This window comes from Amphiprion ocellaris, chromosome 19, assembly GCF_022539595.1.
Source record: "Amphiprion ocellaris isolate individual 3 ecotype Okinawa chromosome 19, ASM2253959v1, whole genome shotgun sequence".
NCBI classification, from domain to species: Eukaryota; Metazoa; Chordata; class Actinopteri; family Pomacentridae; genus Amphiprion; species Amphiprion ocellaris.
This window is the reverse complement of record NC_072784.1, coordinates 4,608,110-4,620,102: the sequence shown is the minus strand read 5'-3', so window position 1 is coordinate 4,620,102 and position 11,993 is coordinate 4,608,110. Positions and strand designations below refer to the sequence as shown.

The following is an 11,993-nucleotide window of genomic DNA, read 5'->3' as shown; positions in this document are numbered from 1 at the left end:
AAAATGAATCGGCATGTTTGCTTGTCAGCCTATTTTTCATTATAAACTAGAAATGCACTCACAGACTACAGTCCTCTGCAACAGCAATTCCCAAATTCGCAGTTATGAAGAATCATTGGAGCGAGTGTCATTATAATACGACTGATTTGATGTGGTTTAATGTTGGTTGGTCCCAGTTTAAGAGGAGTTCTGTGTTAAACCTGATTTGACAAATGCGACTTATTTCCATGCAGGTTTCCTACCTGTCACTTACATTGCTTTGCACTGTCATCCATTAAAATTTGCCCGTCACCGTCCTCGGCTCGGAGTCGCCTCCATTTACATCTCATTATGGACAGATTGCTCTACCTCCATGTTCCCAGCTTCAGGACCCCATCTGGTGTGTTCACAATAACATGCATCATTTCCCTCTGTGCCTTAGGGGTTTATAGCAAACCAACATGATCAAGGGACCACTCCAGTGGATCCAGTGTGAAGGGGTTGGGGGTTATAATAGCCAACTGCAGCTCTGGAAATCAAATCACATGAGATGGAATTTATTTTCCAATCATTGTAAAAGAGGGGAACACCTGCTGTAGACTCCCCCCTCTTGATATTTGCAGAACCGTGCCCACATGCTGTTATGTTGATGATCTGTCAGTAATGGCATTTTCCCAGGTAGTGGGACGTTCCTTTTGACTAGTTTGAAGCAGCACAGCAGCATGATAAGCCCTGAGACAGGAGACTGTTATAAGATACACTCCTTAAGGAAGATATGCGCCATGAATTAAATAATGCTCTTGAGGAAGCCGATCAAGGTCTCCTGTGTGTCGACACTTAAGCTGCTGAAAAAAGTTGCATAGCTTATGAACGATAGCGTTTAATTCCATAATTCGCTTTTAGACGGTTTTACAAATGAGCTAACAGCTGATAAGTATATTGCTATTACAGTCTGAGTTCTTTTTAAACACTCTGCACTTGCGTGAAGATCATAAATGGTCACGATGTCATATTTATTTGTTGTTTATTTCAAATATTCACATATGGATTTGTATTTTCAGACTGAGGAAGTCCAGAATACACAACATTAAATATCATTACAGATGACAAGATGTAACTGGGTCAAGTCTGAGCATCAGAACCAACAAAATGAGTGTGTTTATGTGTTTAACGAGGAGGATTAGCATAGGATCAAATAGGAGGTACAGACAAAGGACAGAGGATAGTGCAGGAATGTGGTCCTTTGTTGTGAGGCTGATTAATGAATTTCCCCTGTAGGCCACAGCTGGAGCTCCTGGCATAATGATACAGGGGGGATATGTGTGTGTCTGTGCTGGTGTGTTGGTGTTTGGGGAGCTGTGCAGGAGGAGAATGTTTGTTATAATAATTGCAATATCTGTGCAAGGTGTGTTTATAGGATGTGCTTCAAATTGAACGTTAAGGTTGTGTACTGATGTGTCCCATTTTGTCTCCTGCAGTGTTGACCGTTCATGCATGAAATGTTTCCTGTGGCTGTGTGGTTGAAAGAAGGATTTTTTTTTGGTTATTACCCGAAATAGTAGTGTGATGGTTTGAAAAAAATGCTTATTTTCTTGCTTAGATAAGGAGATCGATGCTGCTATCATGTGAAAAGAATAAATATGAAGATGGAGCCAGCAGTTGGTTAGCTTAGCTTAGCATAAAGACCAGAAACAGGAGGAAATATCTAACCTGGCACCCGTTATCTGTTCATTTAATGGCCATTATCATAATGGATAATTCCCCTACATACTGTCCTGAGCCAATAGGGACGTCCTTCACCTTCTAATAGGCTCAGTCGGCCTTTGTCACATCCTTTCATGGCAGTGGAGCCTCATTTTGCCCTTTCAAAGAGGAACAGAAGTCTGAATTTAGAGGTTGGAGGAGCTGTTGGTGGTGTAAGTCATTGGACATTCACCATGTACCATCTCACCAAACCCCAGATTTTTCTAAAGCCTGACAAAGAAGCCAAAAGGAGGAGTAGAAGTTCAGTTTACTCTCAGGCCATTTCCAATACAATATGCGAAAGAGTTAGAATGGAATTTTTGCCCTATGATGCCAAAAAATACTACCAATTTTAATGGATAAGTAGCTAAAATAATAGCAATAATACAATATTTCAATAGCTGAATGTATTTTTTGAGTCGTTAAAATACTTAGAGTTAAAAATATTTAACAGCTGACATCCAATAGATATCTAAAAATGTTCCTATGTTGAAATTGTTTGCAAAGGTTAACAAAGAATAAATGGTTGAACTTTCTTCTCCTAATGCAAATGATGGTAGTAAAAATGCAAATTGAACAAATCCACCTAACGATTATCTCAGTTCTGTGAAAACTTCATCACTTTGCGCAATTAATCGTTTTAAATAACATCCAGTTTAAAGTCACTGAAAATGTAGACGTTTTGAACATTGTGGTGTTGATGAAGTGATACTGTTATTGCTATTTGTTCACTGATTTCAAGCATTTTAGCCTCAATCTACTCTATTTCTGCTTCTGGCTTTCATCCTGTCAGCAGACTCACACACTGGCTGAACTTCTTGCATGGATGCCCATCTGTTTAACTGACCCTGAATTGATCATGTGAATTATTTAAGCGAGGCATGTACAAGTGCCTCTGTGCAGTAAAGGTAAGGGAAGGCATCCAGCTCCAGCAAGGATGCTTTGGATGCTCATTCTTATGCATGCATGCATGCAGCACAAACGTACAGTATACAAGCATTACTATATTCTGGTTATGCAATGTGCATGAGTGAGTAAATGTGTTAATATATACAGTGTATAAAACTTACGATTCACTGACTAAATATGTTTTTCTGTGCATCGTTCTATGTGCAAAGGCAAGGTTTCCGTAGAAACAACAAATTCACAGAGCAGGAACAGCTCAGCAAAAAATCCTTGAGGTCTGAACCTCTTTCCTTTTTGCCCTTTCCTTTTATTTATTTGGCTTGGCTATATCCTTCATCCTCCGTCAGTGGTGCTCAGATTCCTCTTCAGAGTTTGGGGGGTTTCCGTTGTCAGCTTGAGGATGGTGCAGGAAGCCAGAGAGGGGGATGGACGGAGAGATGGAGCAGGGTATATGGCCCGGAGGAGAGGAGACCCATGGGAGAGGCATCCAATGTGCTGTAAACCATAACGGCCCCATAACAGGCAGATTTCTCATTTCCACGATGCTCAGGCCATATCTCATCTAGCACTGTGACAATCCCACTGAGACCCATACGGGGCAGGACCGCTCACTCAGCACTGGAGGAGGGGTAGAGGGACCTAGTGAGGTGGTAATTTGGAGGGACTGACTGAGACTAGAGATGAATTTCTACTGACAGATTATTTAAGGAAAGATTAGATTTGATTCCACCCTTCCTCCTTGTAGATAAGAGATTGTGAAACAGGGATTGTTGTTGAATTCCTCTTTTAGCATTTATGCTTTTTTAACACATCAACAAACAGAATCACCAGCGGTCACTCGTGTTGTTTGCCTCTTTCTTGATGTATTGTCATTTCTAAAATAGGTCAGGATCTGTGTGCGTAAAATAAGTCCAGTGGCTACTAATGCCTCTGAGGTAATGCTATATTAATGAAGAGTGGGCAGCAGCAGCTTGACTAGCAGAAACACCCAACATCAACCTCTTGATTCATTTAGCACCTCTGGGTCCCTCTGAGCTGCAGAGGTCCACCTGTCCTCCTGTTTCTGTCTACACTATGAAAATGGATAGTATAGTGCAGTGGGTTTTTTCTGACCTGATTTCTGACTAAAGCTTCTTGCATCAGAATCGACGCTTTGTTTTAAATTAGGCTTTGATGTTGGTTTGATTTTTCATTTCACTAGCTCATCCAGTGACTTAAGGTTACGTGAGAAAGGAAAATCAATGTGATCGTGGGTGAAAAGTTCAGCTTTTTAGATCAGAGTTAGTGAAATGGCAGCCTCTGGATGACTTTTTGTCAAATAAGCGAATGAAAAAACACAAGGGGAGAATTTCCCTTTTGTGAGCTCTTTCTGGATAAACTACAGCCCATGCAGCATAACATTCTTATAAAATTTGTACAGTTTTTCAAAGTTGTGTAGATTTAAACACACAGATCTGGTATAAAGCATGTCTAAAATTTTTCTTTGAGATTAAAAGAATTGTTCATAATCTTGGGAACTATACCAGATAGCTTCCTTGACAAGAGAAGATCAATACCACCACTTATGTTTTTACAGTAAATATGACACTAGAGTCAGAAACCAATCGGGAATCGCGGAAACACCCAGACTGGCTGTATCCAAAGTTAAGTCAGTCTGCAGCTGTACTTAGGAAGTTAAATTCAAGCTTCAGCATGCTAACATTATCACAGTGTCTGTAATCACTAACTTGCTCACTCATTCACTACATAATAAACACTCAGTGTTGTGCTACAGTGACCAATATTTTGTAATTTGTGATTTCAGACATGACCAAGAAGAAGGCTAGCATTTTCATGGTGTAAGACCGTATATAAAAGATGGACAAGTCAGCGTAGAAGTGACTTAGACCTGCATTCTTTCTACCAGCCAGTAGGGGGCAACTCATCTGGTTGAGATTGTATAAAAGTCTATGAGAAAGTGACTCTATTTCTCACTTGATTTGTTACCTCAGTAAACATTTTCCTCATGGGTTTAGGTTCCTAATCTCTAGTTTTAAATCTCTTTCTTACAGCATGACTTTCATTTTATAAATTATGATCTCATTTATAATAAAATACATGATAAAACAGATGTGCTTTAGGGCAGGGCTCGTGATTGACAGGCGTGCTCTCGAGTTCTCGGTTCGATTCACCGATCCCTTATGCCTACATCCATCTTTTTTTACAGTCTGTTCTTTCCCTGAGGATTATAAATATCTAGGTACAAGTTTTGTGCCAATCCATGTAGTAGATGTTGAAACACTGACCCAGAGTTGTGCAAATTCATGGCAAATTCCCTCATTTTTTGTCACTGCTGCTGTACTGTAGGCAGCACTCGCCTCTCTGCAGCTGTCAGGATGGCATTGCCTCAACCCTCTACAGGGAAGGAGTGCATCAGATCTGGCATAGTTTTTAATAGCAGGATGTGCCCTTAGCAGTTTCACAGTGCAAGTTTTGATGTATTGTTTTAATAGCTACTTCTGTCTGCTCTATATTTAATTCTGACAGGATCACCAGAGATGTTTTGGCAGGCTCTTCAATCACACCTCTGCGTTTTTTTCCCCTGCTTAACTACAACCTTTCATTTACCTTTAACACAGCTACACATAGCGTCCATCCAGTCTGGCAATCTGCTACCAGCTCTGACCTGTGATGTTACACCTACTCCAAGAACGCTAGATCACTACCCATGTGTCATTAACCCACATCCAGAGCGTGCTGCCGAGAATCCTTACAAACACACACATGTGCAGCCTTCTTTTTCACTTCGTTCCCGTCTTCCTCTGCAGAATTCCTTCATCCCTCTTTCCTCTAATGTACAGGTCAGGTTCGTGTCCTTTGCGTCCGTTCACCAAGAGGACGAAAGGAGAGAAGAAAGGGAGGAAAAGAGAGGATGGAGGGAGGTTAAGGGAGAGATGGACGGACGGAGGGAGAGAGAGAAGGGGAGGGATGGAGAGGCAAAACAAGCTTTGAATACAAATGAGCTGACACACATAATGCATGCCCTCCCTTCCTCTCTCTCTCGATCACTGTCTCTCACACACATGTTCTTGCACTCTCTCCTCTGTGTCTCCTCAGCGGACCAGCGGAGCACAGGAGGTGATTTCAGCCACTTGATTTATTAGTCGTTGCTGGTTGTTGGAACAAGCTAATTAAAAGGAGGGTGAGTGTGATTGTGTGCATGTGTGGAAGGTTTGGAGAGAGAGACGCTGCCGCCGCCGCCGCCGCCGTCTCTTCGTCTGCTCTCTCACGCTTCACAGTGGACCAGGAGGCAGCAGGGGAGAGGAGAGGCAAGAGAAGAAGAAGAGGAGGAAGAGGAAGAGACAGGCAGCTGGGTGGAAGGAGATTTTCGCACCACTTTGCCATCATTTCTTCTGGCATGGCCACCGCATAGGAATCTGGTGCCGTGGCAACCGTCAGCTTGGCAACGAGGTATCCAAGGTAAGAAGGGAGGGAGTGATGAATGAATGGACGGATGGCAGGTTTTCCTCTCCTCTCTCCCATGCCGGGATGATTTGAACAGCCTGCCTGCCCGGGGTGCTGTAACCAAACAGTTGCTCTGTGGAAGTCACTGTTTTGCATTTTCTGTGCTTTAGCCGGTAAAGGATCTGCTCTTACGTGCTTCTTCTCGGGGTCTCTGAGTGAGCCTGTTGGTGGGGGGAGTGTCTCTCTGTGGTATTCTGTGTTGTGCTGTGGTATTCCCCAAGCAGAAGCCCTAACTATCCAGCACTGGGTAAATCCTATTATGATTTTACTCTCATCCTCTACTTTGTTCTTTTAATAGTAGGAAGGGATTGCCACATAGTCCGAGGAGGGGGATCTTTGCTGCCTGTTTGCAACTCAGCTCAGGTGTCAGGACAAGTGTATTGTTCACATTTGTAGCCTCTGTACGTGCAAGAAGTGCAGCCAGCATGACTCCACATGCTGAGTATGACATTGCTGGGATCTGGTTTGAAAGAGATTGGTATGACAAATGCTGCACAAACATCCAAAACAAATAAGCAAAAAGCAGGATGAGAGCTGAGGGATTTGACAGTTTGCTCTAGTAACACAGGGCTGCAGATAAATGGTCCGTACTCCATACTGAAAAATATTCTGCTGACCTGTCCTGGATATTTAGGTTACAGCAGAGTTGTGTCTCTCTGCATGTATCACACAGAAATAGAAGAATGGCTGACTGACAGTTGGTAGTTTAATGCTGCATCACTGCTGCACCTTCTTTTATGTTGCTGCCGCACAAAATGTGGATTTATGCATTATGATTTGCAAGAGCATTGTTTGGCAAAGCAGCACCGAGCACGATCCAGATTGCTGTGCCCAATTAGCATTTTTTGTTCGTGTGTGTGTGTGTGTGTGTGTGTGTGTGTGTGTGTGTGTGTGTGTGTGTGTGTGTGTGTGTGTGCATACATGCACGGGACGTGTACTGTATGTCCTGGGGCAGGGTGGTGGACTGCAGAGGCAGAAGAGAGGACATATGGCTGCCTGGGTCTCTAGCCTTTGACTGGAGTCCTCAGAGCAGCAGGGAATTCAAATGTGTGTGTGTGTGTGTGTGTGTGTGTGTGTGTGTGTGTGTGTGTGTGTGTGTGTGTGTGTGTGTGTGTGTGTGTGTGTGTGTGAGTGTGTGTGTGTGTGTGTGTGTGTGTGTGTGTGTGTGTGTGAGACAGTGTTAATTCAACTTTCCACTCTGTAGCTCGCTTTGCTTCTCTCATCTCCACCATTTTGATTTCAGTCTTTTTTATTCTGATGGGTATATTGATGATGTGTGTCGCCATGTAATAGAGTCTGTTTGGCTACAGTCTGGGTTTTTTTTTTTTGACCCCCCCATCTCTCTATCTCTCTCTCTCTGTCTCTCTGCTGACAGGGTGGCTTTATTCTCTCTGATTGATAGATGGACTCTCAGATTAGGCCCCTTTTCACCTGGCCCCCTCTAATCAGATCAAAGCCAGATGGACTGTGTCTTTCTTCTCATGTCGACCAATCGGCCACAACATTAAAACCCCCTAAACAGCTCTGACCCATCAGGCTGGGGACATGGGACCTCTAGGGCTGTCCTATGGTGTCTGGCACCGTGTTGTTGGCAGCAGGTCCTTTCTTATCCGTGAATCAGGCTTGTTGCTGTGTAGATTTTGATTAAGTTGAGATGTGGGGAGTCTGGAGGTCGGGTCATCACCTTGAACTCTTGGTCGTGTTCCTCAAGCCATGCCTGAGCAGTTTTTTGCAGTGTGGCGGGGTAGTTTGTCCTGCTGGGGGAGGCCACTGGCACTCATGAGTACAGCAGAAATCACAGCACTATAGAATGTTGCCATTTAATATAGATGTACCCACAAACAAAATGACCTTGCGCTGAGCACAGGTGTGTGGTATGTATGTGTACGTTATGTACGGATACCAAATCGTATGACCTAAATATGTAGTGGTCGGCGGGAATTGATGGGACTCAGAAACACCCGACAATTTAATCAATTGTTCCTTGTATCATTTCCGACGGATAAGTCCTGATAAGTCCACTATGGTGGATTTGTAGTAGGATCACAATCACATGATCATCAGCAGGCAGCTGATGTAACAGTCACTTGTTGTCAGCGTTAGTGACGCCGTGCCACTATCTCGCAATGATGCAGAAATTTTTAACAAACCCTATAAGTCACATCACTGCCAAAATCTAATCACTTGGTCCTTGTGCCATTTCTGACCTTCCCTGAAAATTTCATCCAAATCCGTTAGTCCGTTTTTGAGCAATGTCGCGAACAGACAGACAAACGTACACCGATCATCACATAACTCCACTGTTCCTTGGTGGAATATTTAAGCAATTACTGTACATTACATTTACTAGTCTTATTCGAATTATAGCTCCATTGCTTTGATAATTTAAGAGTCTGCTTTTTTCAACTAAAAGTGGAGTAACAGAAGGTCTAGTCACATCAAAGTAGTTGTCGTTACAGTCAGCAGTTCCATCCATCCATCCATCCATCCATCCATCCATCCATCCATCTGCTACACCCACCTCATCCTGTAAAGGGTTGTAGCGGGGAGCTCGATTCCAGCTGACCCTGGACAAGAGATGGAGCACATCTGCCTTTCTATCACAGGGCTAACACAAAGACACAAGTTAAGCATAAATACACTCATGGCCAATTTAGAACCACCAGTTAGCCTACTATGCATGTCTTTGGACTATAGGAAGAAGTCTGGGAGCCTGGAGAAAACCACAGGGAGAACATGCAAACTGCACACAGAAAGGCACCAGCCAACCAGCAGGTTCACATCCAGAACCTTCTTGCCTTGAAGCAACAGTGCTATTCAAGGATCAGCGCTTTATTTATTTATTTTTTTGCCTGTTTTTCCACGAGTTAGATGTATGGTTGGTATCAGTTTGTTCTCTCTGCATTCAGTTGACAGACAGGACTGGATGGACTGGACATGTTAGCTCAGCACAGGTATTACAGTTGTGTGGAGGCATTTCACCTCTTATGCAGAAATGGGTTCCAGGAACTCCAAAATTGTCCTTATTGCAGTGTTGTTTTGTGTCTGTTTAGCTGGCTGGCTAACATCAGCCATTGGTATACCTAAATTTAGTCCCAGATGTTTTGTTCATAGTAGGAACCCCGGAGTTTCACTGTGAGGACAGGACTTGTGGAGTTGTGTGTGCAGTCATCGGCATTAACATCAAATATGTTTGAGTTCTGTTTATAATCTCTACCAACTCCTGAGGGAAATATCTGCCTGCTTAGCTGTTAAATGCTTTCGGGCCGTAGTCAACCAAAGATAATCTAAACTGTACTTAGTCTCCAACCAATCCACTGGCTGCAGGGGGAAAAAATGAAAAATACATCTAAATAAACATTATCAGCTTGTTTTTGTAGCATATTACAGAATTTTTACTGGTTATTTTATACTAAAAAGAAAAGAACAGACTCCATACTCTATACAAAACTACATCAACTCACAAACACAGCACCAGAACTTTTGAGAAATATAATGATGACAAATTAGCCCAGCCTGTTTAGATGATATGGCATGTTGTTTTATGCTATGCTATGTGCTATGTTGTCCTTAGCTTTGATAAGCAAACTGCTGTTTTTAAGTCATCCGTTTGAACAGATCTGTGGCTGTAGCTGCACCGACGACTGCTTTGACACGGTGTCATGCAGTTTGGAGCCAGCTCTGTCAATGTTAAAATTAGACCTAGCAGTCTCCGTTAGATTGGACGAATTCCAAGTCAAGGAAATGCACGGGTGTTCACAGGTATTCCTCTTTCTCCCACAAGAAAAACATAATGGATTAAACCTTGAAGGTCATTGATGTAGTGCTTTTTCCTCTAATGGAAGTATCACCAGTGTGCTGAATTTTTGGTTGAATGAGAGCATACCAACCAGTCAACCAACCAACCAGCCTGGTTACTGCAGCTCTACTACTTTGTTCCCCCTGAATTTGTGTGCCCTCCTTCCATTCAGTGCCGAGCAGATAATGTTCAGTGGGTTTTTAGGACTTTTCACATGAAAGCAGCTCTAACTCGCTATAAAACTCTGTGAAGCTGAACTGAATTACTGAGTCAGGTGATCATATTCTGTGGGTTCATCACCGTGAGTGACCCCTTTTAAAACTCTTCTCACATTCTCATTTGATACTGTGGAACAGTGGTAATAGAAAAAACTTCAATTATAGAGCTCCTAAAAACTGAAGATGATACGAGTTTGCTGTGCTGATTGGCAAACCACGTAAGAAGTAGTAGAACCAGTTATTTTTGTGTGGAAAATATGCAAAGCAATGTAACTTGTACCTGATTTTTTTTTTTTACGTAACTTACCCAAAGCTGATTTATCCTCTTAACCAGAAACAAAGACAGGAAGATTGAGAAGATCTGCATCAGCCTCTAGTTCACTTTCCACCCAACAGTGGACAGATTTTCCCATATTAATTAAGCTGCAAACTTGTCACCCAAACCAGCGCTTAGCAATCGCTTCTGAGACAAATTCTCTTGCACTAAATGGGACAGCTAAGCAGCCTGCGTACGGCTCGGGGGAATAAAACTTAAGCTTTATTATTCCCATTCTAATGGTGTAATCATCCGTGGCTCGGTGTCCCACTTATCAGATATTCATCATTAAAAGCTTCCGCGCCTGATCTACGGCCACCTGAGTAGTTTCTCCCACAACGCAGTCACATCTTGAGGAAATCTGCCACCACCAACTCACAACTTGTGCGTGTACTTTCTCAGCCGGTGGCCCAAACTGTGGGATAGAGTCTCTTTGTGCTGCCTCCCACTGAGGAAATGAAACACAAAGCAACACTTCCCATCAGCCTCAAGAGGAGAAGAAACAGGAACGATACTTCCCTCTGTCTCTCCGGTTCTCTTTTTCTCACTGCTGGTTTCCATTACCTGGGGCTTCAGCTTGTTCACCCTGACAGCTACTTTTTTTTTTTTTTTGTATCACGTACACACAGCTGTACACACACACACACACACACACACACACACACACACACAGCAGTCCAACCAAGCCTCTCTAAAAGCAGTCTAGGTTGGCACATCGCGTTGTTCCGAGGGCTGCTAAGAGCTTGGCTTCATGCCTTATTCATCCCTCAGGCCTATTCTTTCCACCAGTGTAGAAGGAATTAGGAGAAAGAAAGCTCTCCAGCACATAACACACCACTCACCAGCAGAATACAGGTCAACCTGACAAATTCTGGGAAACAAAAATATCCTTTTTGTTCCCTTCTTTTCTCTCATCTACCTCCCCTATATATTTAATGCATGTTTAAAATCTGTCCAAACTGACAAGAGGTGATTCAGCTTTCATATTAAGCTTTTGAATTTTTTAAGCTCATCACTGTCACGGATAAAAACCACTAGGACTGAAATCCTGAAACATTAAATGGAGCTGAGCACTCCTACTCAGTTTTGACGCTGTTTGTATGACAACAGTGATCACACTGTGCACGCTGCTGGCAGCTCACTGACAAATGAATTCAGCTGTGGGGTCATTTTTTGATAGCTTTGTTAATTCAACTACTTCTAAGAAGTTTGCCAGCAAACATGTCGATCTCTTCAGATCCCAGACCCAATGGACAAATCAGTGAAATCAAGAACATGTGTATCAATGTATGAAACTATAATTGACAGCAATAAGAATTAGATATTGTTAATTTTGTTTTTAAAAAAATCAACAAAAAGTGGCATTAAACTGTGTCAAAAAGCAAAGAACACAAGCACACTGCACAGTCTGTGTAGGACATCCAGAAGGCAGCGTCCGGTGTGTGTGATGCAAAGGAACATTTTAAATGGAAGCTGCACCGGAGGAGCATAAATCAGCCACAGATGAGGATGTTTGCGCATCGACAAA

At 42.8% G+C, this 11,993-nt stretch overlaps 1 protein-coding gene across 3 annotated transcripts in view; it reads left to right on the top strand.

The window, feature by feature from the left end:
• The first annotated feature begins 5,643 nt into the window (after window positions 1–5,643).
• The window catches only part of plppr2a (phospholipid phosphatase related 2a), a 62,933-nt gene continuing 56,583 nt past the window's right edge, over window positions 5,644–11,993 (top strand). For 2 of the 3 annotated variants that reach the window (XM_023296069.3, XM_023296070.3), the window contains exon 1: window positions 5,644–6,087. The gene's annotated coding sequence lies outside the window, so the exon portion shown is untranslated. The remainder of the gene's footprint in view (window positions 6,088–11,993) is intronic. The other variant, XM_023296072.3, reaches the window with a different exon arrangement.